This window comes from Podarcis tiliguerta (assembly GCF_965153285.1).
Source record: "Podarcis tiliguerta genome assembly, chromosome: 4".
Lineage (NCBI taxonomy): Eukaryota > Metazoa > Chordata > Lepidosauria > Squamata > Lacertidae > Podarcis > Podarcis tiliguerta.
The window spans coordinates 56408434-56431956 of record NC_139537.1 but is presented as its reverse complement, the minus strand read 5'-3'; the positions used below and the strand labels follow the sequence as shown (position 1 = coordinate 56431956).

The window sequence follows — 23523 nt, the reverse complement described above, 5'->3', positions numbered from 1 at the left end:
CTGCAGCCCTTCAACCCCTGTGGCTCAACCAAGCCCAGTGGGATTACCCGAGAGTAAACGGTGCAGGAGCCCCGGGGTCTGGTCGGACCTATCCACGCAGAGGCCAGTGGAGAGCGCCACGCACGCACGCGCACGCCTCGCGGTTTAAAAGCCCCCGTGCTCCTAAACAGACGAATTAACCCTTAAAACAGAAGCGGAGGCAAAACCTAGGGTGCGTTTGCGCACAAATGCTCCAACCACGAACAGAGGAGGACCTCCGTATAAGCGCCAAAGAAACCCCTGTGTTCTCTCAAGCATTTCATGAGCCCTTCTTGTTCCCCCTCCCAGCTCCTTGAAGAAGCCTTTTGTGCAGATCCCCACGCACGGAACATATTTTACTGAAACGGCACCGTCCCCTCCCTCCCTGCCTCCCTCCGCAGCAGCTAGCTTGCAAGAGCTGACCCCAATTGCTGTCAAGGAAGAGGAGCTGGCCCCTTCTCCTCGCACCGCCCCCCCCCACCACCGCCCCAGTAAAGGCTAGGACGAAATATCGCCCTATCATTCAAAAGTTGTTGTTCCAGGGGAAAGACGGGTTTTGCTGACCAGATTTAGTGTTTTCCAGATGCACGGCTCGTAATGTTTTCAAATGGAGCAGCCGCAGCCTGGAGAGTGATTGAGAGTTTTACATACGGTTAGTAGCCGCCCAGAGCGCTGCCTCATCTGTAAGGAATGGAGGGGACACAAAGTCCAAAGAGATAGGGCTGTCTGCACGGAGGGAGGGGACGCCGCTCCCTCTCCCCTTTCCCCCACCCCTTTTCTGAAAAGCAGGAGACATGCCCGGGAGCCTAATCTTGCTTTTTATAGGCTGGAACTGAGCTACGGCTCTGGGTTTCCTCGCGGGGAAATGTATCGTTGGTTGCCATCGGCTGGTGCTCCTGAGATCTGCAAAAGTCGACCCCAGGAGCGCGATCTGAGTCGACCCCAGATACTTGGGGCGCTGTGTGGGGAGGGGGAGGCGTTGGCTTCCAAAGGCAGATATGCAAGCGAAGCTACGCCCTGAATGCAAAGGTTTCCTAAACTGGGAAGAGAGGAAGCTCAAAGGCAAATTGCCAAATAATCGGCCCAGATTATGATAGCTCCCAAAACGCTACAGTGCGTATTTAAAAATAAAACAACAAAACAAGGAGAAAAGGAAAACTATGTTGCCTTCTGCTGCAAGACAACCATCTCTCTTTGCTAGTCCACGCCGCGAAACTCGCCCCGGGCAAAGGTGTTTGCACAGAAGGGGCCCAGAGCGAGGCTGGGATTGCTTAAGGTCTGCCGCGGAGCTTTTGCAACAGAAGAAGTTGCCAAATTCCCCTTTGGAGCGTCGCCGCTGCATCTCAGCGACACGAGGCGAAAGGGAGGCGGGATCCGCGAGCTGGGAGAGAAAGGCCTTTTCGGAGGCCCGGAGAAGAGTTGCAGCAGCCGGGAGCGCGCAGCGCCTGAGCCGGTTCTGTGCAAAAAGTACAACCGAGCGCCCGCGATCCCTTCCCGGGAGGTGGGCGAGGCGAGATGTTTGCTCGTTTCTGCTCGTTTTCAGGGTCGCGCTTCCCAGCGCATACATACGTTGTTTATAATCACCGCCGCCCTGATGAACTTTTTGTGAACTGTTTAAAAGTGGAGGTCTGTTGAACAAACAGCGGCGCCACTGCCAGCCATAATTTCATTGCAACAAGCAACAGACTTTTAACCCTTCGGGCTCCAGGAGGAGACGTTGCTGGCAAAGCAGCAGCCCTCTCTGCTTTGTGGCTGTGAGCCCCTGGAAGGTTACATATAAGCAACCACTCCGCTTACGGAGCAATGGATCCACAGCTCAGTTAAGCCCGAGCATTTGGATCTAGGGTCCAGAGCAGGCTTTACCCGCAAGTCCCAGTGAAATCAAAGAAATGCGCTCAAGGCTGCAATCCTACCCACTACTCGTTTACCCGGGAGTAATCTCCAGTTAACGCATTGGGACTAGAGTAGACATGCACTGGTTTACCCTGTAACTACCCAAACCTTCCTTTACCCTCTTACCTGAAGGTAAATCCCAAGAGGTCCACTAAAACAAGGATGGGGGACCGGAAGCCCACTCTCCTTAGGCCGCACCCCACTGGCCCTGCCCCCACAAACCCTTCGGAGCGCTTTTGTCTGGTTTGAATGTGTCCTTGGCCGAAGATAATGCCTCTTCGCTTGCCTTGACGCACTTTATAGAGAAATAGAACACAGAAACCTTTTGACTCTTGCGCGGTTAGAATGTAGGCTACCGTAACATCCATGGAGCCACCGCCGCCTCTGGCCTCGCCCACCGCCGGCCCCGGAAGGCTCCTTCAGGTGGGACCCTCAGGCTGAAAAGGAGTGGCCCCCCCCCCCCGCACCGAAATAAAGACAGACCCAAGTCCCGCTTGTATTTTGCGAGGCCTAGTCCCCAGAAAGTGCACGCAGAATCGGGGCTGTTCAGGACTACTTGTTAGCTCTAGGTATTAATCGCCTGCCTTGACATGCTAATAAAAGGCGACATATATAATGCACAGTGTAAATTAAAATGCACAAGCGTCTGAGAAAGTCACGCTTAGAGAAACTGTCAAAAAGAAGTGGGGTTTGGGCATAACGAGGGCGCGTAGGCCGTGGCTGCTAAAGTTTGTTAGTGTTTATTGCGATTATTTCCCACCCCATCCCCAAAAAAATCAGTACGTTGAATTGGTGTGTATGCTTTTGCTGAGATTCCGGCTACACTAGAGAGTTGGACTAAAGACCGCAGTTTTATCTAATTCGTCCTGAAAATTAAATAAACCACCTCCCTGGCTGTTTCTCCGCCTCCGTGGAGCGATTCAGGGCTTGGCACTTTGCTTTTCCGAGTCCCCGCAAGTCTCCTTCTACCTTCGGGAATCTCCCCGTTATGTAACACTCTTTTGCTTTATACATATAAGGGGGGCGGGCGGAGGGGACGTAAGGCAGGAGACAACAGAAAATAACAGAACCGCACATATGTCACGATTCCCCCCCCCAAAAAAAAAAACTTGATTAAAAAGCTCTCCTCCGTGCCTCCCCCTCCCGCATGCTACTTTGGAGAGCACACCCGCTCCACCTCGTTTATATGCTGCTAGCACATGCCCAGCACCTCGGCCAGAGTTGCTAGAAGCTGCCATAGCTGCAGCAGCTTCCGACCGTACCAGCCCGCGACGGAAAGCAAAACCTCCTCCCCGGGGTGGGGATCGCGCCGCGCCTCCTGCCGAGCGAGGCGAGCTCGCTGGCTGCGCGAGAATGTGACCTAAGGCAGCAGCAGCAGGCAGGCTCCGAGCGCCAAAGAGGCCACGCGGAATTTCCTCCCCGGAGGTGTCCGGCTGACAAATCCGTCAAGCTCGCCTGGGAGGAAAAGGGGGGAGCTGCACGGCGAGGGTTTCGCTGCAAAACCTGCTCGGTGTCCGCTGCCGAGAGGAGCCTCCTCTCTCTCTCTCTCTCTCTCTCTCTCTCTCTCTCTCTCTCTCTCTCTCTCTCTCCCCCCCCCCCCCCATCAAGCTGCTGCGCTCATGTTACAGAGCAGACTCGAAAGGAAAAGAAAAAAGCGGCCCCGGCGCTCGGCGTGTCTGGCTGAACACCCAGTTCTCCGGGCACCACTGGCAGCCGCCGCAACTCCACATCATTGGGTGGGAGGCAAATGCATTCACGCAGCGCCCTGCTTGGCTGTTGGATCCTCCTCTGCCCTCCCCTGTTCTCGTTCTCTCTCTCTTCAAAAAGGGAACCGCTTGCATCGCCCTCGCAACGGCAACAGACTCTTGGCAGCCACTGGAGGCGGGCGCAGGAGCAAACTTTTGCTCGCACGCTCCTGCCTTCGCGAACTCAACAAACCTGGTGCCCGCGGCCAGGGGAAGCAGCCGCAGCGCTTTGCGCTTCGCCTCCCCGGGAAGGAGGGTCCGGAGAAACCATGCCGAGAGCGTTGGCGGCCTCTCTTTCCCGCCATTCAAGGTGGCTCAGGGGCCTTTCTTGCCAACCAGGGCACGAAAAAGGGTGCAAGCAGGAAAAATAACCAAGAGAGTAAGCCCCAGCCGGGCTCCAGCGAGCCAGGAAGGAGAGCGAATGCCGCGAGCGCACACGAGTTCCCTGTTGGCGCCTTTCCTCTTTCCACCTCCTGCTCCTTTTGGCAGCCGGCCACTTTCCACTGCATAAACCACAGGCCCGCCGTCAGCTGCACGGCAGGCGGGTCGGAGCCGTAGAGCAAGCGGACGTGGATGGCGAATGTCAGGGGGGAATGGCGCTAACCCAGCGGGGCTTTCGCGTTAATCAGAGAAGGCCCTCCTCTGTAATCAAAACAAGACCACGCATAGTTCGCCCATCTCTAGCTCCCTGCCCGTTTCAGGTCTCCCCTAAACAAGCTGCAGAGCATCTCATGGGGAGGCAGCCTTTTCTCCTATATTTCAATAATGACGCGACGTACACTTAGCCTATTCATGAGCCTGCACATGTACTCAAGCCTGAACTCGGGGGCAACTACACGCTTTCTGGCTCTACATTACTGGAAATGTATTTATTGCATTTATATATCTCTTCCAAGGAGGTCAAGGTGCCAAACGTTCCCCAATTTTAGCCGCACATCAATCGCGCGAGGTAGGATCAAAGGAAAGGGCAGGGCGAGTCAAGGTCACTCAGGGAGCATCTTGGGCTGCACTAAGCACTACACTGTCCTGGCTTCCGTTTAAGTCAAACCACCTTTTCTTCCATTTACAATTTGAACCAAGCCCCGCTGTGTTAAACGGGCCTCGCCCCACGGTATTAGAACTGTAACCTTAAGATATTAGTGCAGTTTGCTATTTTAAACAAGGCTGCAGTCTTGTGCACACTTGCCTCGGAGTAAGCCCCCTTGAACACAGAAGAATTTATGAATAAGCATGCACTGGGTCGTGCAAAATACGGTGGCATAAATTTGAACACGCCGTTGCGCAGAGGTGGCGGGGAGCTACGTTGTACGAGAGAGCTTGAAGCACGTTTGTTAAGCGAAGTAGGAAACAGCAAACTAAGTATCCACGGCTGCGAGGAAGGCGGCTGACCTTTAGCCGCGACGTGTGGCATTTTGTCTGGCCACAAAGCTAAGCACAATGTGCCTGCGACGTCTCCAACCCGATTTTCTCATGTGCGTATCGGAGGCGCGCAGAACGATGCCCAAGTTTGCCCAAGCAGCGCGCGGAAAAAGAGAAGAACCGGTTGGGTGGCTATTTCAGGGGCTTTTAAACTTCCTCTTTCTTCTGTCTGCGCACGTTCCTCGGGAGGCTTCCTGCGCCGTCACGTGCGCCTTCGCGATCCGGACTTTCTTCTCATGTAAACAAAGCGCTGTGCAGGCATTACGGGGCGGCCGCGATCGATTGGGCACAGGCACAGGCATCCGGAATGGGGGATTCCGGACTCGAGACTCAGATAAAACGGGACGAGATGGAGAGAGAGAGAGAGAGAGAGAGAGAACGATCTTTCCCCGTCTCCTGTTTTCCCTTGGCTTTTGTAAGGAACAGGAGCTCCAAGCCTCGGGGAAAGGAGCCGTGTGCATTGCAAAAGTGAGGGGTGAGATGTCGAGAGCAGGAGGACGAGGGGAAGCGAGGACTCCACAACCCCAGCCAACTGCTGTGTAGCCGCAGGAAAGGAAAGGACTTTGCTGCCGTTTGCCAGGGAGACCCTGCTTCGAAGGGAGAGAGTGGCTTCAGACAGCCTTTGCCTTCGTTTCCCTGGAAGATCGGGGTTCAAAGGGGGCGGTGCACAGCCCGGCAGCGCATCCAAAAACCTCTGGCAGCAGCCGGTCGTTTCCTCCACCGCCGTGCGCAAGGCTTCGGACCGCAGCAACCTCCTTGGCACATCAACCGCGAAGCAAAGCGCAGTGACTTCGACTCCTTACCGCCATTTGCCAGGAAAACTTGTGAATAAGTGATGTTCGGGGACGGGGAGGGGCGGGGAGAGGAGGAGGACGGAAGGCCGTCAATAAGGGAAAGGTAAAATGGCTGGCGAGCCTTCAAATAACCCTGCCCGCCGTCTCTGTCTCTCTCTCACTCTCTCCCTCTCACACGTCGTCTCTTGCCGACGTTTTCTGCGCGGTGGAGAAATAGCGCCCCCGCTTCTCCTAGTACGAGACCCGGGGGAAGCTGTGGGGCCCGTTTGTTCCACCCAAATGAACTCGAAGGTGGAGCGGCCACGCGGGGGGGATATTGGGGGGTCGTCGTGCGCCTTAATAATCTGGTCCCTCGTGAAATAGCCCGGGCACACGGGACGTTGCAGGAAGCAGAAACGAAGGCAGCGAAACAGAATGAAGGGGAGAGAAGTATTTCTCTCGCGACCTCGCGTCTCTCTCTCCCCCCCACCCGCCGTTTGATCCGAGAAAGTCCCCGAATTGACTTGTGCCATTAAGGCCCAGTTCCCGCACTACGTACACGGCGAAAAGCACCTTCGCCTCGGGCGCCGATGTGGGGGTCTCACCCCGTCCCGTGGGGTCCCCTCCTCCACCCTTCCGAGAGGATTATAGGCTCGGCAGCACCGTGGCGAAGGGCGCTCGCCTGGTCTGTACCGAGCGCAGGCACCTCCTCGCGCTGCCGCCCCCTGCAACTCTCCTTCGCTCTTTCAGCCAGACCGAATGAGTCATCCCAGCCCGTTTCGTCTTTGAGATCCCCGACCGGCCGCGCCATTTTAGGCGCGCGCACAGACACGGGCTCGGTTTCCGCTGCTGCTGCTGCTTGGAGAGACAACAAGCAGGCGGTGACAGAGGCGGAGGAGGGGCGGCGGCAGCGGCAGCAAGGGGCCAGAGGAAAGGAGAAGGGCCTCCGTGGAGCCTGCCCGCTTGGCACTCAATGGGTCTTTCAGGTACCTAAGCGGACGCTGCCTCCCTGAGTATCAGCCAAGCGAGAGCGGGGGAAAACGCAGGCAAGGCCCCGTCGGCGCCTGCGGCCCATTAACCCCTCGCACGCCCCCCAGCCGGGACAGCAGCCAAGCTGGCTGGCTTGCAAAGACAGAAGGAAGAGGTTCATCCCAGCCCAGTTTTGGTCTCACAAGGGTGTGCTAAGGATCCAGTGACTTCTTGGAAAATCCAGGTTAGGGAGGGAGTAGGCTGAAAGAAATTATTTTTTAAAAAAAACCAAAACCGTGTTTGCTAATAGGAAAGTTTAAGAAGGAAAACCAACACAAGTATCGAGCTATGTGCGTGACTGGTACACATAAACAAACTAGCCCAGACCCAAGGTCGGTTGCTGTGAAGACCAGGATGAAATGGTAAACCCGCCTGGTCCACACCCTCTTGCTTTTTAAGCCCCACGGTCTACAGCAGCGCGCGTGCACGGGGGAGGCGCACACCCACAGCCGAGTTTCTCCCCACCCCCTTCGTGATGAATGCGCTCGCCGCCCTTTCTCTCTCCCATTGCCTGCCCCGCTTGGGTCGGCGCTGCCCTTTGTGGCTTTTCCGGCCCGGCGGCCGCGCTGCGAGAGCCCAAAGGAGGTCGGCGTCGGCCCCCGTATTCACCGGGGAAACGAGCAGATATTGATCACGGGCGAGTTGATTTTGCTTAATTGTGGCTGACAGTGCCTGTGGTTTCCTCATTTACGGAGCAACAGCATCGAGGGTCTGATTGATTGGGAGCGCAGCGCCTCCCACTCCCCGCTCTCCCTCCCGGCAGACACACACACACGGGGGGGGGGGAGCGAGCAGCCACCTCCGAGAGGAGCCTGTGTGAAGGCGAGTCCCCCGGGAGGGGAAGGAGCAGCTTCTCATTATTCAGCAAATGGCCGGCGCGCCGGCAGCTAGAGATGCAGCTTGGTTGGTTCGCTGTCGAGCGCTCGGGCGAGCTTAAGTAGCCTTAAATCCTCCCGCTCCCCCCGCAGGACCGTCTGCCTGCTTTTGCTTGCGTCGTCGGCCCCTTCGCCTCCACCGCCGCCGCCTCCTTCTCCTCCTCTTCGCCCGCCAGCAGATTGGTCCGCGAGTTAAGCGCTCGCGAATGGAGAGCTTTTAACAGGGCGGGGGGTTGCAATCCTCGTCGCCTAAGCGCTCGCTCAGTCGAAGTCCCCACGCCGAGGTGGCGAGCTCGTCCCCCGCAAACTTAACTCAGGAGCAACCTCGCTCTCCTTTCAATGAAATGACGCCATAGCAAAGCAGCTTAAGGCGCAATCCAGCGCTCACAAGCCCCGGTTGAAATTAATTGCTAAAGAACAGCAGCCGCTCCCTGCGCAGCTTTGTCAGCCGGGCTTGCGCAGGAGACCTTCCCGTTGGCTTGCGCCCTTAGCCATCTTCCTGCGGAGAAGAAGCGAAAATCCAAACCACCAGCACCATCACACTTCGTCTGTACAACTCCTACCAGTAAGGAGTTTTGGTGCCAGCGCTTTCTGGAATATGTACATTAAACGTGCCTTTTAAAATAAAGATGAGCGCAGCAGACTTAAATGTCAGAAAAGGAGCTGTGTGGCAACCATCTGCAAGCCGCTTGATCCAGGATGACTTCACAATTGCCCTGCGACCCTTTTTATATCTACTCAGAAGTAAACCTCGTTGAGCTGAATGGGGCTTACTCACAGGTGAGCGCGCATAGGATTGCCGCCTTAAATGTGAAATCTGGGCCCAGTCCCTAAACCTGCCTATCAGTTGCAGGAGGGTTTCTTCCACGAATCATGTTCTCCAATCCAGATTTCCCTACATTAGCATTTCTAGCTAACTGTCCCATCCCAAGTGCTTTCCGCTCCTTTAACTTTTTTTAGCCCCCCCCCCCTAAAGTGCATTCCTGCACCCCCGGGGTGGGTTCCATCGTAAAGCAAATGAGCACAGGATTGCAGGCGGCCCAAGGCTCACCGAGAGGAAGACACAGAATACACAGCGACACCTGCTTCCAGGTAAACATACATAGGATGGAGCCGAAAGACAATTTATGCGACGACTAGGGCTTCGGCATCACTCATAGGAACAAAGGCTTATCATGAACCAGACCATGGGCCTATCTTGCTCATATTGTCTACACTGACCGGCAGCAGCTCTCCAGGGTTTCAGGAAGGCCTACCTGGGGACGCCAGGGACTCCCCAAGTCCAAACAGGGCCGCTGGTGGGGATAGGAAGCGTTCTTCAATTCTAACTGTACATCGCCTAGCACCTTAAGGAAAAACCCTCCGGTCTCCCAGAGGCTTCTTCAGCAGAATCTATCCCGCCTTTACTAAAAGCATCGTACGTGTCCTCAAGCAGCAAGCAGCGATCTAGACGAATCCTCCGGTTTTAATATCCCAGCAATGCGCAGGGCCAGAACCGGCCGAGGGAGCACAGAGCAGGGCCTCGCGGACAAAGTTTCACGGCGCAGCTGGGATTCCTCCTCTGGCTGCGAAGCTGCGCGCCCCCTCGGCCTTCCTCGGAAGACTTAAGGACCCCGGCGCAGCCTGCCTTGCCATCTTGAAGTCGTCGGCTCCGAAACGGGAGGGAGGCAAGGGGGGCTGAGCGCGGAAGCAACTGCGCTGCAGATGGGCGGCTATGAAATTTTGCTGCTGCTTCGAGCCTTAATTACTGGCTCTTGATCCGTGGGACTACGACACGACACCGCCAAGGTTAAAATGCCCGGAACAGCTCTGAGCAGATGTGAGCGAGTTGGCAGACGCGCAAATGAGGTCTGCCTCCAAGCACGATAACAAGTGACTAATACATTGCATATCGCTGAAAGAAAATTATTTTCCTCTCATTTGCATTAGCTCTCTCTCTCTCCCCCCCCCCCTTTAAGACCAAAATAAAAAGCCAACGACAGCACCACCACTCGCGCGCCCCGCTCAGAGGCAGCAGTCTAATCCTGGGGTGGGGGTGGGGGGGAGAGAAAGATGCTGGGTGACTTTTAGAAATTTGTGGAAGCAGGAAAAGATTTGCCAGTGTTTTGGCAAGGCAGCCGTGTTTATCTTTCCGCCTTTGCTCCAAGGCAAAAGTAGTTTCGCAAGCAACATTCCTGCAGAAAATGGCAGACGTCACGTTAGAGCTCGATTTATTGCTCTGGCGCTTAATGAATGACTGCTGGGGGTATCTTCCACCCAGAGTGCCTCGTGCACAGAAACTGGAGAGTGACAGATATGCCGCATGAGAGTGACGAGGAATGAAATTCGATGTACAGTTGCCAGTTGCCCTGAAACAAGCCGGCATTGCCCAAAACAGAAATTCTATTCACAAACAGAAGTGCTCGGATTGAAGACGATGGGCGCCACAATCCAAAACAAAATAGAATAATCCTTATTCCCAGGTTTTATATGACTTGCCTCCCCGCTGCATGCATGTTAATTCCGAAGCAAGTCCCACAGTGCTGAATGGAGCTCATCCGCTTCCAAGCAGGGTTAGAGCTGTATCGCTAATGGCTTTCCGTTGAAATCAAAATGACATATTTCCAAGCTGTTAAGGGGGGGGGGGGCATTTCAGACAGGCTGACCCCTCACTTTAGCGAGACTAATCATCTCGGTACTAAACCAGTTTATTAAACAGATCCCATTGAAATCAATTGAACTTCCCTTAATGTGAATCGTACTGGGATCACAGGTTCCTCAAAAAGCATTGAAAGGTTTAACTGCCAAGTGTAAATCTACTTTCCTGCATACTCGCAATCAATTTGAAAACACTAGGACATTTTCACACAATATGTTACAAGTTTTCTTTTCTTTTTTGTTTCCCCCACATCTTTAATTCAAATATAAGACCTAAACAGGCTACAATGCCTGTTCATTTTAAACATGGCTCTTTTTCTCTCTTTGTCACACTTTAAGTGTTTTTGCAGCCATTGTGTATCAGTAGTGCAAGAGAATACTCAGAATTATATTTCATGTTGTGTGCATGTGCCCTTATAGGTCTTTCCCAGATGCATTCAAATGGCACAAGTGAGATGGAAAAAACATATTGAAAACTGCTTCAGCTTCACTTTATGATGTGTGGGAATTCAGACACACTTTTGTACTTCCAGATTAATGTGTGAAACAGGAAATTGCACGAGTGAGATGCACAGGAAACATATGGGGGGGGGGGGCGGTTCATGTATTCCATGCAAGGAGAAATTGGGTGTATTCTTCACATATTACACCAAAGCATTAAAAGACCCCTTTGCCATCATGCCTCTAGCCATTCTGGGTTATTAGCAATAAGGCCCTGATGCACTTTCCAAGGTGGGAAAGCTGCATAAGCTACTAATTGGCTATATTGATATAGCTGATATACAAAGAAGTGCTCATTCCATTACCTACATAAAGGTAAAGGGGACCCCTGACCATTAGGTCCAGTCATGACCGACTCGGGTTGAGGGCTCATCTCGCTTTAATGGCCGGCGTACAGCTTCCAGGTCATGAGGCCAGCATGACTAAGCCGCTTCTGGCGAACCAGAGCAGCACACAGAAACGCCATTTACCTTCCCGCCGGAGTGGTACCTATTTATCTACTTGCACTTTGACATGCTTTCGAACTGCTAGGTTGGCAGGAGCTGGGACTGAGCACCGGGAGCTCACCCTGTCGCGGGGATTCAAACCACTGACCTTCTGATTGGCAAGTCCTAGGCTTTGTGGTTTAACCCACAGCGCCACCAGCGCCAAATTTCTGTAGCAGAATGATTCCCACCTAATCTGAAAAGTTTATGAAGAGGAGTGAAGCTACCTCACTCTGCTAGGGGGACAGGAAGGCTGTGGCAAAGTAGAGTGTTTCTTGCGCATGTGTGATCAAAGAGCCACTCTGGATAACAGGTTTCACTCCCGCTGAGCCAAAGCAAAGTCTAGGAACCATGTCAATGTGATGCAAGTAAAGCAACAGTCCAGGCCACAGTCCCTAACTACATTTACCTGTAAGTAAGCCCCATTAAATTCAATAGGATTTACTGCAGAGTAGACAAGGTTAGAATTGCACATTGCTAAATTTCATAGAACTGTAGAGTTGGAAGGGACCACGAGGATCATCTAGTCCAACCCCCTGCAAGACAGGAATCCTTTGCCCAACCTGGGACTTGAACCCACAACCCTGAGATTAAGATTCTCATGCTATACAACTGAGCTATCCCTCAGGGTTTTGTTCTGTTTACTGTTATGCAAATGTTGGTCACATTGAAATAAGCATTGTGTAACCACCATTTTTGAGGTCAGTATGCCTCAGTATATCAGTTTCTGCTATTAAACGTATGGCCTGCTTTCATGCTTCCCATAGATATCTGGTGGACCAGTCTGAGAAAAGGATGCTGTACCACATGGGCCATGCCCCTGATTCAGCACTCATTTTCTTATTAAACCTGACTCTCAATCAAGAGAATCAGGAGCCGGATCACACAAACAGGATGTTGTTGCCCCTAACAAAATTGGTGTACCTCGGTCATTGACATTACTGTTTATGTAAAAGCAGGGAGAAAACCTGCAAACAAAGCATCATGAGATGATTCCTTTTGCTGCAAAAGTAGTTTTGCTCCACATTTTAACACTTAGACATTGTGAGAATAGCAGCCTAGTTTTCTCAGAATAGATTCAGTTTATTTCAGAACTTGATCGTACAATATTTAAAAACAATGGAAGGTTAACAGATTTGTTCACTAAATACAATGGAAATTTCCTCACGTTACAAACAAATCTAACTCTGTTTTTAATTACCATGCAAATCAGAACACACTAAACACACTGTGTGTAGCCCTGTTCTTCTATTTCTCTCACTCACTATTTCTCAAACCTTATCTTTCTTCTCCTAGGAAAGCTAGGCAGTTTTGACTCAGTCTTCAGTAAAAAGCAGTTTTCTCCCGCTATTTGCAAAAGGTATGCCTATCTTGAACTCCTCTATCACTTTTAATACCAGTTTGATTATTTCAGAGTGATTAGAACACAGTAAATTCATGGATTTCACTTGTAAGCTTAGGATCACAGCCCTAGACCTCACCCATCTTGGATGAGCTTTCCTTGGTATTTTTTATGTTCTGGTTTCAAACAAAGCCATACTCATTTAGCAAGGGGTGTGACTGCATACTGGAGCTGGTCTTGTGCGAGGTGAAATACTCTTTAATCCTGAAAGAATGTGAAAATTTACTTCCCACTTGCCTCCCACAATCTAATTCTCCCCTTAATAAACCCATTTGGAAATATCAAATGTGAGATCTGCCTAAAATTGTGCAGTTTATACTTGGTTTTAGTCCTGAATTATGAAAAGGGTTTAATTTGAACCAGGAATTTCCCTTTCAGTGCCTGCATATATAAATTGCATTGACATTGCTAATTGTGCCTTGGTATCTGCTGCTAAAGGAGAAGGTCCCAGGCATGCCAACTCTTATTCCAGAAGGAGATACTGGAATAGGTTGGTTCCTACCCAGGGTGGGACAAAAACAGCTTCAGTGCTTAAATTCAGATAGGACTCTCCAGGGCAGAAACCTAGTTGCATTGACATCTGGAGCCAGAATCTGGTGAGAGTCATTTTTCTTTGCACCTGCAAGCTGCCTAGGGACTACAGTTAGCATACATAGAGTGCACCTGGAATGAAAAGTGAGGCTTTTGGATCAGAGAGTTTGGCTACTACAATTCCTGAGCATTGGCAGACTATGCACTGGAGGCATGTGAAAGCTGAAAGCATTGGGGTATTAGTACACAAGTCACTACCTACAGTTCTGCCTTCAAACCATTTCCTCTAGAATTTTTAAGAACATTTCTATCCTGCCTTTCCATTATACAGTGTCCAAGGCACTATATAACTTAAGATCCACAGAATGTTAACACCTGGATTTCTTCCTAATGAACCAATATGGTTATATATCATACATGTATAAATGAACTTACTCTAAAATCTATGGCTCGAGTATTGCAGCAAAAATATCAAGAAATCAGTGATCATCCAGTCCTGCTAGTATGTCCCTCTCTGAATTCAGTTTGAGACACCTAGACTGCAAGTCACAATTTGTGTGTTAGAAGGTGGAGCACAACTATTTCCACAACAGAATGAATCCTGCCTAAGTGCCAGACATGCCATGCTCACTGGCAGGAGGACAAGCAGAGCCTCCCCCAGAGATCTTAAGGCACAAGTTGGCAGGTGTTAGTGAAGGTGCTTTGGCAAGTACTTGTAATAAATCATACAAGTTTAACAAAAGCACTTATTACTGAACTATTTAGACTGTCTTGAACAACTTTCCAGTATCCTTGACGGACAGGGGCCTTCTCTGTGGTGGCTCCCAGATTATGGAACACTCCCTCCCTGTAAAGTTGCATATGTCTCCCATGTTGGCATAATTTTGCTGACAGTTGGGTGACAAGGGTTGGCAGTCTGTTATTCCTTGCCTGCTGTGTTGTGAACCAAAACTGTTTTGAGTATTTTTATATAGAAAATATATGGAGGTGGGGGGAGGGTGCTGAGCAGAAAGCAAAAACACTTCCTTTACTATGTGTGTGTCTCCATGGGCTCCTATTGGAAGGAGGACAGGGTAAAAAATATAACAGTTTGGGGGGGGGGGGAGAGAAAATATTGTGGGATGCATTATTACTAGAGCAGTCAAGTACAACGTTTTCTTGTTGCCTAGAATGGACGCACAGCGGAATGTGACTCCAGACAGGGAGAACTTCCTGTCATACCTTCTCTGGAGCTTCTTCCCTCTGTGTGTGACCCTAGCTGACCAGATAAAAGGGCAAGCCACGCAACCATCTATCTCTTGCTCTCTTGGACCCTGGCTGTCCTGGCTCTTATCCAGCGCACAGCTCAACCGTCAAATAGGATGGAACCCAAAAGCAGAAAGTCTGAGATGTAGCTCAGACTTATTTTAACTGTAGCCACAAGATAAAACCTGCCTTCAGATTGCTGCTGTGAACTGAATGTGAGTAAAACTTTATTCTTACTTTTAAAGAAGACTCTGTTGTGTTATTCTTATTTTAAAAGGGAAATAAAGGGGAAACTTACCAGGAACAATCCAAACTGGACAAGCCAGGCTGGATTGCTTAATTAAAGGATTATAACGAATCATCAACCTGCTTCCAATAAGTTGCAAAGGGAATGTGCTCTGCTGTTTACTCGCTAGCGTGAGTGAGGAGGGATAATATTCAAACAATATATCCTCTCCTACCTTCCTTAACATTCCCACAAATCTGAAATATTATGTGCCATTTTTAAACATAGTGAAACAAACAGGAATCAACTGTATCCTCAAGACAATTATCCTGGAGAATAGTCCAATGGGCTTCAAGGAGAGAATCCTGAACTAAGCCATTTGTAGACTGGAAATTGTGTGTACAAAAGTAACTGAAGCTGTGGTCCTGAAAACACCTGCAAAATTGTGCATCTTCAGATTTTTTCTTAGATGCAAGTGGAATGTGTCCTTTGGTAGGCCCCCCCTCTTCTGTCAGTGGGCCCATGTGGATTTATCTGGCTGTGGTGGGCAAGGCTCCAAGGAGAAGCACTGTGTCTAGCCTCTGTCTTAATTTTCCACAATTGCCCGTAACAATGCTAGGTAGGAATTATTATCATAAAAGAATAGCTAGATCCAGGTCCCCGGCACTATTTTGAATGCAAGGCTGGGTAGGTGGGTAGGTGTGTGTGTGTGTGCAAGGGGCAGGCATCAGCAGTGGGCCCTGCCAGGTACTTGGATCCTAGCAACTGGATGTGGTTGGGGAAGGGCCATAGTTTAGCGATGAGATGTATGCTTTGCATACCCAGGTATGTCCAGGTAGGACTGGGAGATCCCTGACTGAAGGAGAGTAGCTGCAAATCTCTGTAGCCAGTGCAGATCTAGATTTACCCAATGGCCATATTCAGTATAAGGTAGCTTCCTATGTGCTTCTGCCATCCACACCAGGAAGAGACTGTAATCCCTACTTCCTAAAGAACAGTGTTCCTCCCTGGCTTCAGGTAGGTGTTCCAGGACACTGTGTACTCCATGCAGGATTATCTAGCCCAGGGGTTCCCAGAGTGTGGTCTGCAGGTTTCATTCAGGTGAGCTGCAGCATGCCCACATTAAATATTCATAATGATTTTTACTGATATTTTTTATTGCTTCTTTTATTTCTTATGTTGTAATTTATTGTATTACAATCTGAGTTCTATGGAATGTGAGTTGTAATATAATAAAATACAGTATAAGAAATAAAAGAAGCAATTAAAAGGCAATTAAAGATCATACAGCTTCTAGCATGGCAGAATACAACAGCTACAAAAGGCAGAATATCTTTAAATGGTCTGTAAAGACCATCAACAATTTTCAAGAGGTCCACGGTGCGGGTGGGATTTGGGAACCAAATATCTAGTCTGGCCTAGGAGCAGGCCAGTTGTTTGTTTTTAGGTGAGTAAATCTTTCAAAAGAGTGAATTCACAGGTGTGTGTTCTCAACTACATGACCTCAGTATCAAGTGTTCAGCCATCACAATTAGAATCATAGAATTTTAGAACTGGAAGGTACCCCAAGGGTGGTGTAGTCCAACCCCCTGCAATGCAGGAAGAGGACACACAGCACTTCCACGATGGATGCTTTTCAAAGGCGCAGGTTCACACATTTTATCGGAGGCATGAGATAGGCAGAAGTGTGTGTGCATGTGTGAATCAACCCTCAGCTAAGCTGCTTACAAGGAACTCTGTAACATCCTCGCGGGGGCGCATACACCCTTTCCCTACTTTCAGAGGAATAGTATGCAGTTGGGGACACGCGTGCTAAATGAATGTTGCAGGTGAGGGTCGTGTCCCCCCTCCTCTAACTGGCCCCCAAAAGCTCATTCCTCCCAGCAGCCCTGGGAGGTGGTGTTCTTTCAGCTCAGTTTTGTGGTTCCGGCAAAACCACCGGGCACACTTACAAAGGAGTAAGGGCCATTGCACCCCGCAAGACTTGAATTTCCAAACAGGCTTGGTTGGGGACTGCGCCGCAAGCTATTCGAAGGGGGAGGGGAGAAAGGGGGAGGGCGGGCCTCAAAACCCCATCCCAGGAAATCGACGAGGAAGATGATGCTGGGGTGGATTTCTTGTGTTTAATATTTGTTTTGTTTTTCCCTCGGGTATGCTCGCTACTTTCTTTACTATGGCCCGGGGCGAAACCGTTGTCCCCTGTCGCCGCGCCGCCCCCTTTAGTTCTCTCTCCCTCGCCATAGAGAGAGCTTTGTGTAAAAGCCGAAGAGGCGCTGGCTGCTCGCGCTCCAACAGCTGTCACATTATTTGCACTAGTTGTAAACAGCCTTCGGGGCCCCCCCTCCGCCTTTCTCCCTCCCTCCCCACACCACATAGTTAAATCCAGACTAACAATCCACAGTTAGAGATCAAACCAACAACAGCAGCATTGTGTCTGCCCTTCCTTGCTCTAGCATCACTCCTGCAGCTGGTTTACTCGAAACAAGGAGCCCCCCTCTCCCCTCCCCCGCCTCCCCCCAGGCCAGGGAACTATTTGTATCAGCCGGTCCCTCACTCTCGCGAACTCTCCTTGGGCAATAAATGGGGTCTTTTAAAAAGTAAGCTTTCCTCCGCCTCCCCGCGCGCCACCCCCGTCCTCTTTTTGCTCTTTTTTGACGCGTCTCTCTCTCTCTCTCTCTCTCTCTCTCTCTCATTTCCTCCCCAAGTCGCCCTCTCCCCGAAGGGCCAGGTCAGAGCTGGAGTCCTCTTCTGCTTGCCTCCAGTCCAGCTGCAGTAGCTTAGCGCGCCCCCCGCCCGCCCGTGCCTTTGCCCGGGTCTCGCTCATTGTGGCTCTTAGAAGCTTTAATGCCTCTCGTTCCGCAGGAGAAATTCCTCAGCTGGCTGCATTTGCAAGCGCGGGCGTCGGTGGGGGGGGGGGGGGCGCCGAGCAGAGAGCAGAGACTGTTGCTTTCTTGCCGTGCTGCTTTTAACAGTTTCTTTCCCTCGTGGTCCTTAAGAGACGCACCCCGTCGCCGCCGCCCCCCCCCCCGCCCCCAGCGCTTCTCATCAGCTCCCCAGACGCTACAGGCCCCGGACAGTGACGTGGACCCGATTATTTGCATTGAGTGACACGAAGAGACGCCGTGTCACTCAAGCGAGAGGGACGCGGAGGGAGGGGTGGTGGTTTGAAATCCTCTTTTTTCCAGCGCCAGCCGCACCCGGCGCCCGCTACCTGAAGCGAGCACTTGCAGGCCGGTTTTCTGTTCCCCGCACCAGCTGAGGCCCCAATACTCGAGTCGTAGCTGTCTGGAGAACGAACGAGCTGCCAGAAAGGGCGCCCGGGGGTTATTCTGATGCTGGGAAACTTCCACCCGGTAGAAGAGATAGGGGTTACTGGGTCGGTGATTGTCGGGGCGAAGAAAGGGGTAGAACCATAGAAGTGTAGAGTTGGAAGGGACCCTGAGGGTCATCTAGTCCAACCCCCAATGCAGGACTATGTAGCTCTCCCATATGAAGGTAGGAAGCAGGGCGTCCACATTAGTGTAGGCGCAGCTCATGGCTGCCCATGACCTTGCCTGGGTACCACCTTCTGGCTTGTCCCAGTTCAGATGAAAGGGGGCCTCGCTCAGCCCTTAATCCCACGTCCCACACCCTCTAACTGCTCGACAATATCCAAGTTGACTCGGTCCTAAATCCCTGTGTTCAGTTAGGGTTTGCTCTCAAGGCAAGTGCATATAATATTCCCCCTGTTAGAGCGACCCAGACCCACTGGATATTGCTCCCGGACATCCTTGCTGCTGCTGATACTCCGCTATGGCTTTGGCCAAGCCCCGAGCAAAAAACGGAAATGGAAGATCTTATGCCGCATGACAGGAGCAACCTCAGTGAGGCCTGCCATATTTTCTTGGACTACAATTCCCATCAACCCCTAGTCATTGTATCCAGCGGCTAGGGATTATGGGAGCTGTAGTCCCTGCCCGACGGTGATCCCAGCGAGTGCCCCTCTCCCTCACACACACACACACACACACACACACGTGTCCTCCTAGGCACCCTATATGTACTCATTGAGCAATTGAACTATTTGCCTATCCTTAAAAATAAAAAACCCTGCTGCGTAAAATACAGCTCTTGTATGCCAAAGTCCTCAGTAGCCGGAGGAACAGCTGCTTAGGTGTCCTGATCTTTTGGGCAAATAGCTGAGAAGGAAGCTGCTTTGGTCTCTCTGGGCCAGCGGGCAATTTGCCACCAACTACTTGTTCAAAGCCCAGGCGACCCTCACCGCGGAACAAACACACAGCCTTTTACTTGGGAAAGGGACCCCGGTCCAGCCTGCGGCTTTCCTCCTCTCGAGTAGCTGGCCTTTAGGTTCAGTGCAATTCATCTCGATTTTGACGGGGAGACCAGGTGGCTGGAGCTGTGCAGGCCGAGTCTCAGCTGCGGTCTCCAAGAGTGCAGCTTTGGGAGGCACCAACAGCCGCGAAAATTAACTCTTGACCCTAAACACATTTACATGGCAGCCGGCCCTGCTCAAGTCAAGAAGGCTGGCTGGCTCCAGTGTGCAAATGCAGTTAACTCTGCAAAGGGAGTAAATCTCGTGGTTGTACCTCCGTAGACCCCTGGCAACTGACAAACAGGCCTGTGTCATAAGCAACCACTTAAGACCGTTTCTTTTTGTTTTCCATTTCGCCCGTTTTTTATTATTACTGTTTTTATAAAAATATTTTTTAAAAAAAAACCTCTCGAAAATACAGTTGAAAAACTAGGATACGAAAGAGGCGCAGGGAAACTAAAGCGGGTGTGAAAGGAGGAAATTGGCGGCGCATTTCCTTACTTGCCAACTCCTAAATTTTATTAAACCATTGGGGCTTACTCCTAAAGTGTGTCAGAGATGGCAGCCTAAGCGTCTTGCTTCACCTTAGAAACTGTAACAGCTAACCCGATGCAAGATTACCCGCCGGAAGCAAAACGCACAAGAGTCCTTAAATGGGCCTTTCCCCCACGTTAACTGCGCGTGGGGTCGCAAACGTAGACCGCAAGACTTCTCTGGAAATAAGTCCCATTTAACTTACTTCCGAGTAACCACGTATTGGATTGGGCTGCCGCCGCGGCAAAGGATTGTTTGTGCCATCGCCGCCACAGAAAAGCAGGGAACTTGCTCCACTGCAAGCCGAAACCCCAGGCGACATCTCACCCCAACCAAGGCAAACCAGTAAGCTCGAGGGAACTTACTTCCGAGGGAGAAGGCATAGGATCGGCCTGCGCGGGTCTTTGGATCTGGGGCTCTGCCTGTGCTCGAGACAGCGGGAGGCGCAGACTCCAGCTCTAGCTACTAAAGGTTAAAAGGTTTCGCTAGCGCAGCTCCTGTGTCTCCGACAGACGAGCCGCTGCCTCCGCAGCACCCAACTTCCGAGCCAAATTCTCCCGGGCGAGCGATTCCAAGCATCCGCGTCTTTGTAGCCCTGCTGTGGTCAGTTACAACCGGTGCCTCAGCCGAGCTGGCAATTTATTTGCTTGCCGCTGTACAAAGTGGGGGGGGGGGGCGGGTGGAGAGAGGAGGGAGAAAGAGAAAACCATTGCTAACAAAATAATGTCAGCAAAGGCTGCAACACATTCTTGCGAGAGAGCAGCGCTTCGTGCCTACCGAGGCTCTTTCAGCACAAAGGCTTTTAGAGAGGAAGACGGGAGGGGGCGGGGGAGGGAGAGGAGGGAGCGAGAGCGCTCTCGTATTTCAGGGCTGTTGTCCCCCTGGGAACCAAGAACCAAGTGTAGCTTCAATCAAATGCTGACTTCTCCTTCGGGAACTCAGCAGGAAACCTGATCTCACAAGTTTATGCCTGCCTCCATCTACACGGGCTGGGCTCCCCCCACGCCCCCATCCGCCTTCCCTTTCATACCAGCAATTTGTATATAGAGACGAGATCCAATATTCCTGATTGAAAAGGAGATGAGGCGGGAGGGCGGGGAAATCAGGTCGGGGACTCTCCGTTCTTGCCAAAAGCAAAACAGCCTCGAAACATCCACGCAGGGCAGCCTCGCGTCGCATCCACCGGGGCGAAGCCGTTGTTCCAAGCTCGCAAGCCGTCTCCTCCTCCCACCCGTATTCTTTATGCTCTTGATTACACGTACAAGGAATCTCCGGCGCGTAAGGCTGCTGCAGCCCTCTCGGGTAGACTTCCTTGAGAAGAAGTCCCACTGAACTTAGTGGGGCTTACCTCCAAGGAAATGTGCCTGAGAGCGGACCTTTGGATGTTTGCTTCCGCACCCAGATCATCGTTACTCAGCAGTAAGCAAGGATGCTCAGCCGATGGTACCGGCTTCCTGGCCATTATTAGGAGGGCTGCATCACAGCCCGAGGACCCCCTGCAGGATTTAGGCGCGCTCAACTGTGTGTAGGATCGGGCTCTTTGGTCAGGTATAGGAAGCCACTGGAAACATATTTACGGTTCGCTTCGTTTCGACCCGAGACCAGATTAGCCGAACCACTTGGTTTCACGGATCCGGTTAGTTCCACTAAAACAATGCAACCTGATCGGCGTAATAGTTTAAGCTCTGTCTAGAACGGGAGCCCAGGCATGGGTCAGGTGGAACGCGCCCAAACAGCAACCTTGTGGCGAGAAACAATGCTCTCAGGAAGGCCACTGTCCACCCGGGCCACCCCATCTCCTCCTCCTCCTCTCCAATCAATGATCAGGAAGGATTCTTGATGGGGAACTGCAGCTTCTTGTGCAAGACCAACTGCGAGTGTGGTTTACACAACCCGCCCGGCCAAGAAGCAGCCAGGAGGAAAGGGAGATGACAGGAACCGAGACTCAGTGGGGAGGAAGGCGCACCAGTCACTTCCTGCTCTGAGGTTCCTGAACTGGGGGGAGGGGGCGTTTCAGCCACTCCTCTCTCTCTTTTTTACAACTCTGCTTGGCTTCTGCTTGTAAAGGGTTCCTGAAACTAACAACCCATGGTTCAAGTAACATCTCAGCTTGCTCAGAGCACAGGGGACAAAAGAACTCTCCCCTGGCCTACCCGAGATAGCGGATACCACAACAAACATATCAGCCTGAAAGCACCACCAAACCCTTTGCTTATTTTTTTGTTAAACCAGAGTAGAGTCCTTATGCATGTCTACTAGAAAGTAAGCAAAATAAACTTACTCTTCAGAAAGTGAATAGGATTATTGCCAAATACGCCTTTTTCACCACCCCCATATATATTTTTTTCCCAAGTGCTCCCCTTCTCTTTAATGTTGCAAACCCGGAATTCGCTTAATTGCTTTCTTTTGGCCTCCCCCAGCAACTTGCTCCTTTTGAAAATGCTGTAGGCACTCAAAATCATGCACACTCTCCAATCTATCACTATGTCAGGAAAGGCCTTGCAGAGGTGGCATAGAACTACTGAGCAAACATAGCTCATGGATTGCAACCACACGTCTTATTTTGGGTTTGGGGTTTCCTTCAAGGAAGCCAGTCATCCTCCTGATAAGAATTTGCCTATGCCAATTATAATGTGCAAATGGGTAACCTGAAACTGCATGTGTATTCATAAGTGAGCCTCAATGAGTTCACTGGCACTTACTCCAAAAGTAAGTATAGTATTCATCGTATTGCAGCCATTACCATGTTGCCCAAGCCACAGTAATCCAGAATCACTTGATTCATTGATTGATTGCTTTGAACTCAGTGTACCTAGAAGTACATGCGTTAAGCTCTGTTGCCACAGTGCACACCCTGATAACTGAATCCTGATCTACAGGTTAAAGTTCACATTATGGAAGATGCCAGCATGGTTAAAGAGCAGTGTAAACAAAGGTATAAAAAGGTAAGAAGGTTCCCCTATTCCAAAATGAAAGTCTTGTCCTAATTAGGTGGTGGGAATTAAAAACACACAAGTTGTGGCAAAACCAATGTGCTGGGTAAAAGAAGCCAGCACAGCAATTGAGAAGCAAAATTCTAAGTGCATATAACAACTAACATTTATTAAAATGATATACGGCTTTATAAGGCTTTGGGCTGGCTGTCCACCAGTATGCAGATGATACCCAGCTCTACCTCTCCTTCAAATCAGAACCAATGAGGGCAGTGAAGGTCTTGTGTGAGTGTCTGGAGGCGGTTAGCGGGTGGATGGCGGCTAACAGATTGAGGCTGAATCCTGACAAGACAGAAGTTATTGGGGCACAGGGGGCAGGTGGGTGGGGGGGACTCCCTGGTCCTGAACAGGGTAACTGTGCCTCTGAAAGAACAGGTGTGCAGCCTCGGAGTCATTTTGGACTCACAGCCGTCCATGGAGGCACAGGTCAATTATGTGTCCAGGGCAGCTGTTTATCAGCTCCATCTGATACGCAGGCTGAGACCCTACCTGCCTGCAGACGGTCTCACTAGAGTGGTGCATGCTCTAGTTATCTCCTGCTTGGACTATTGCAATGCACTCTACGTGGTGACCCAGAATGTGGCAGCTAGACAGGTGACTGGGAGTGGACACCGGGACCATATAACACCGGTCCTAAAGGATCTTTACTGGCTCCCAGTACGTTTCTGAGCACAATTCAAAGTGTTGGTGCAGACCTTTAAAGCCCTAAATGGCCTTGGCCCGGTATACCTGAAGGAGCATCTCTGCCCCCATTGCTCAGCCCGGACACTGAAGTCCTCATCTGAGGGTCTTCTGCTGGTTCTCTCACTGCAAGTAGCGAAATTACAGGGAACCAGGCAGAGGGCCTTCTCAGTAATGGGGCCCTCAGTAGTGGTTCCCTCCCTATGGAACACCTTCCCTTCAGA

At 51.1% G+C, this 23523-nt stretch overlaps 1 protein-coding gene across 26 annotated transcripts in view; it reads right to left on the bottom strand.

The window, feature by feature from the left end:
- The window catches only part of BCOR (BCL6 corepressor), an 86005-nt gene that overhangs the window by 48130 nt on the left and 14352 nt on the right, over nucleotides 1-23523 (bottom strand). For 2 of the 26 annotated variants that reach the window (XM_083439117.1, XM_083439108.1), the window contains exon 1: nucleotides 6408-6599. The exons of 12 other annotated variants lie outside the window; for them this stretch is intronic. The gene's annotated coding sequence lies outside the window, so the exon portion shown is untranslated. Of the gene's footprint in view, nucleotides 1-582; nucleotides 717-3849; nucleotides 4088-5045; nucleotides 5998-6407; nucleotides 6692-23523 lie in introns of those variants that run through there. 12 more of the 26 variants (XM_083439116.1, XM_083439111.1, XM_083439101.1 and 9 more) reach the window with 11 other exon arrangements.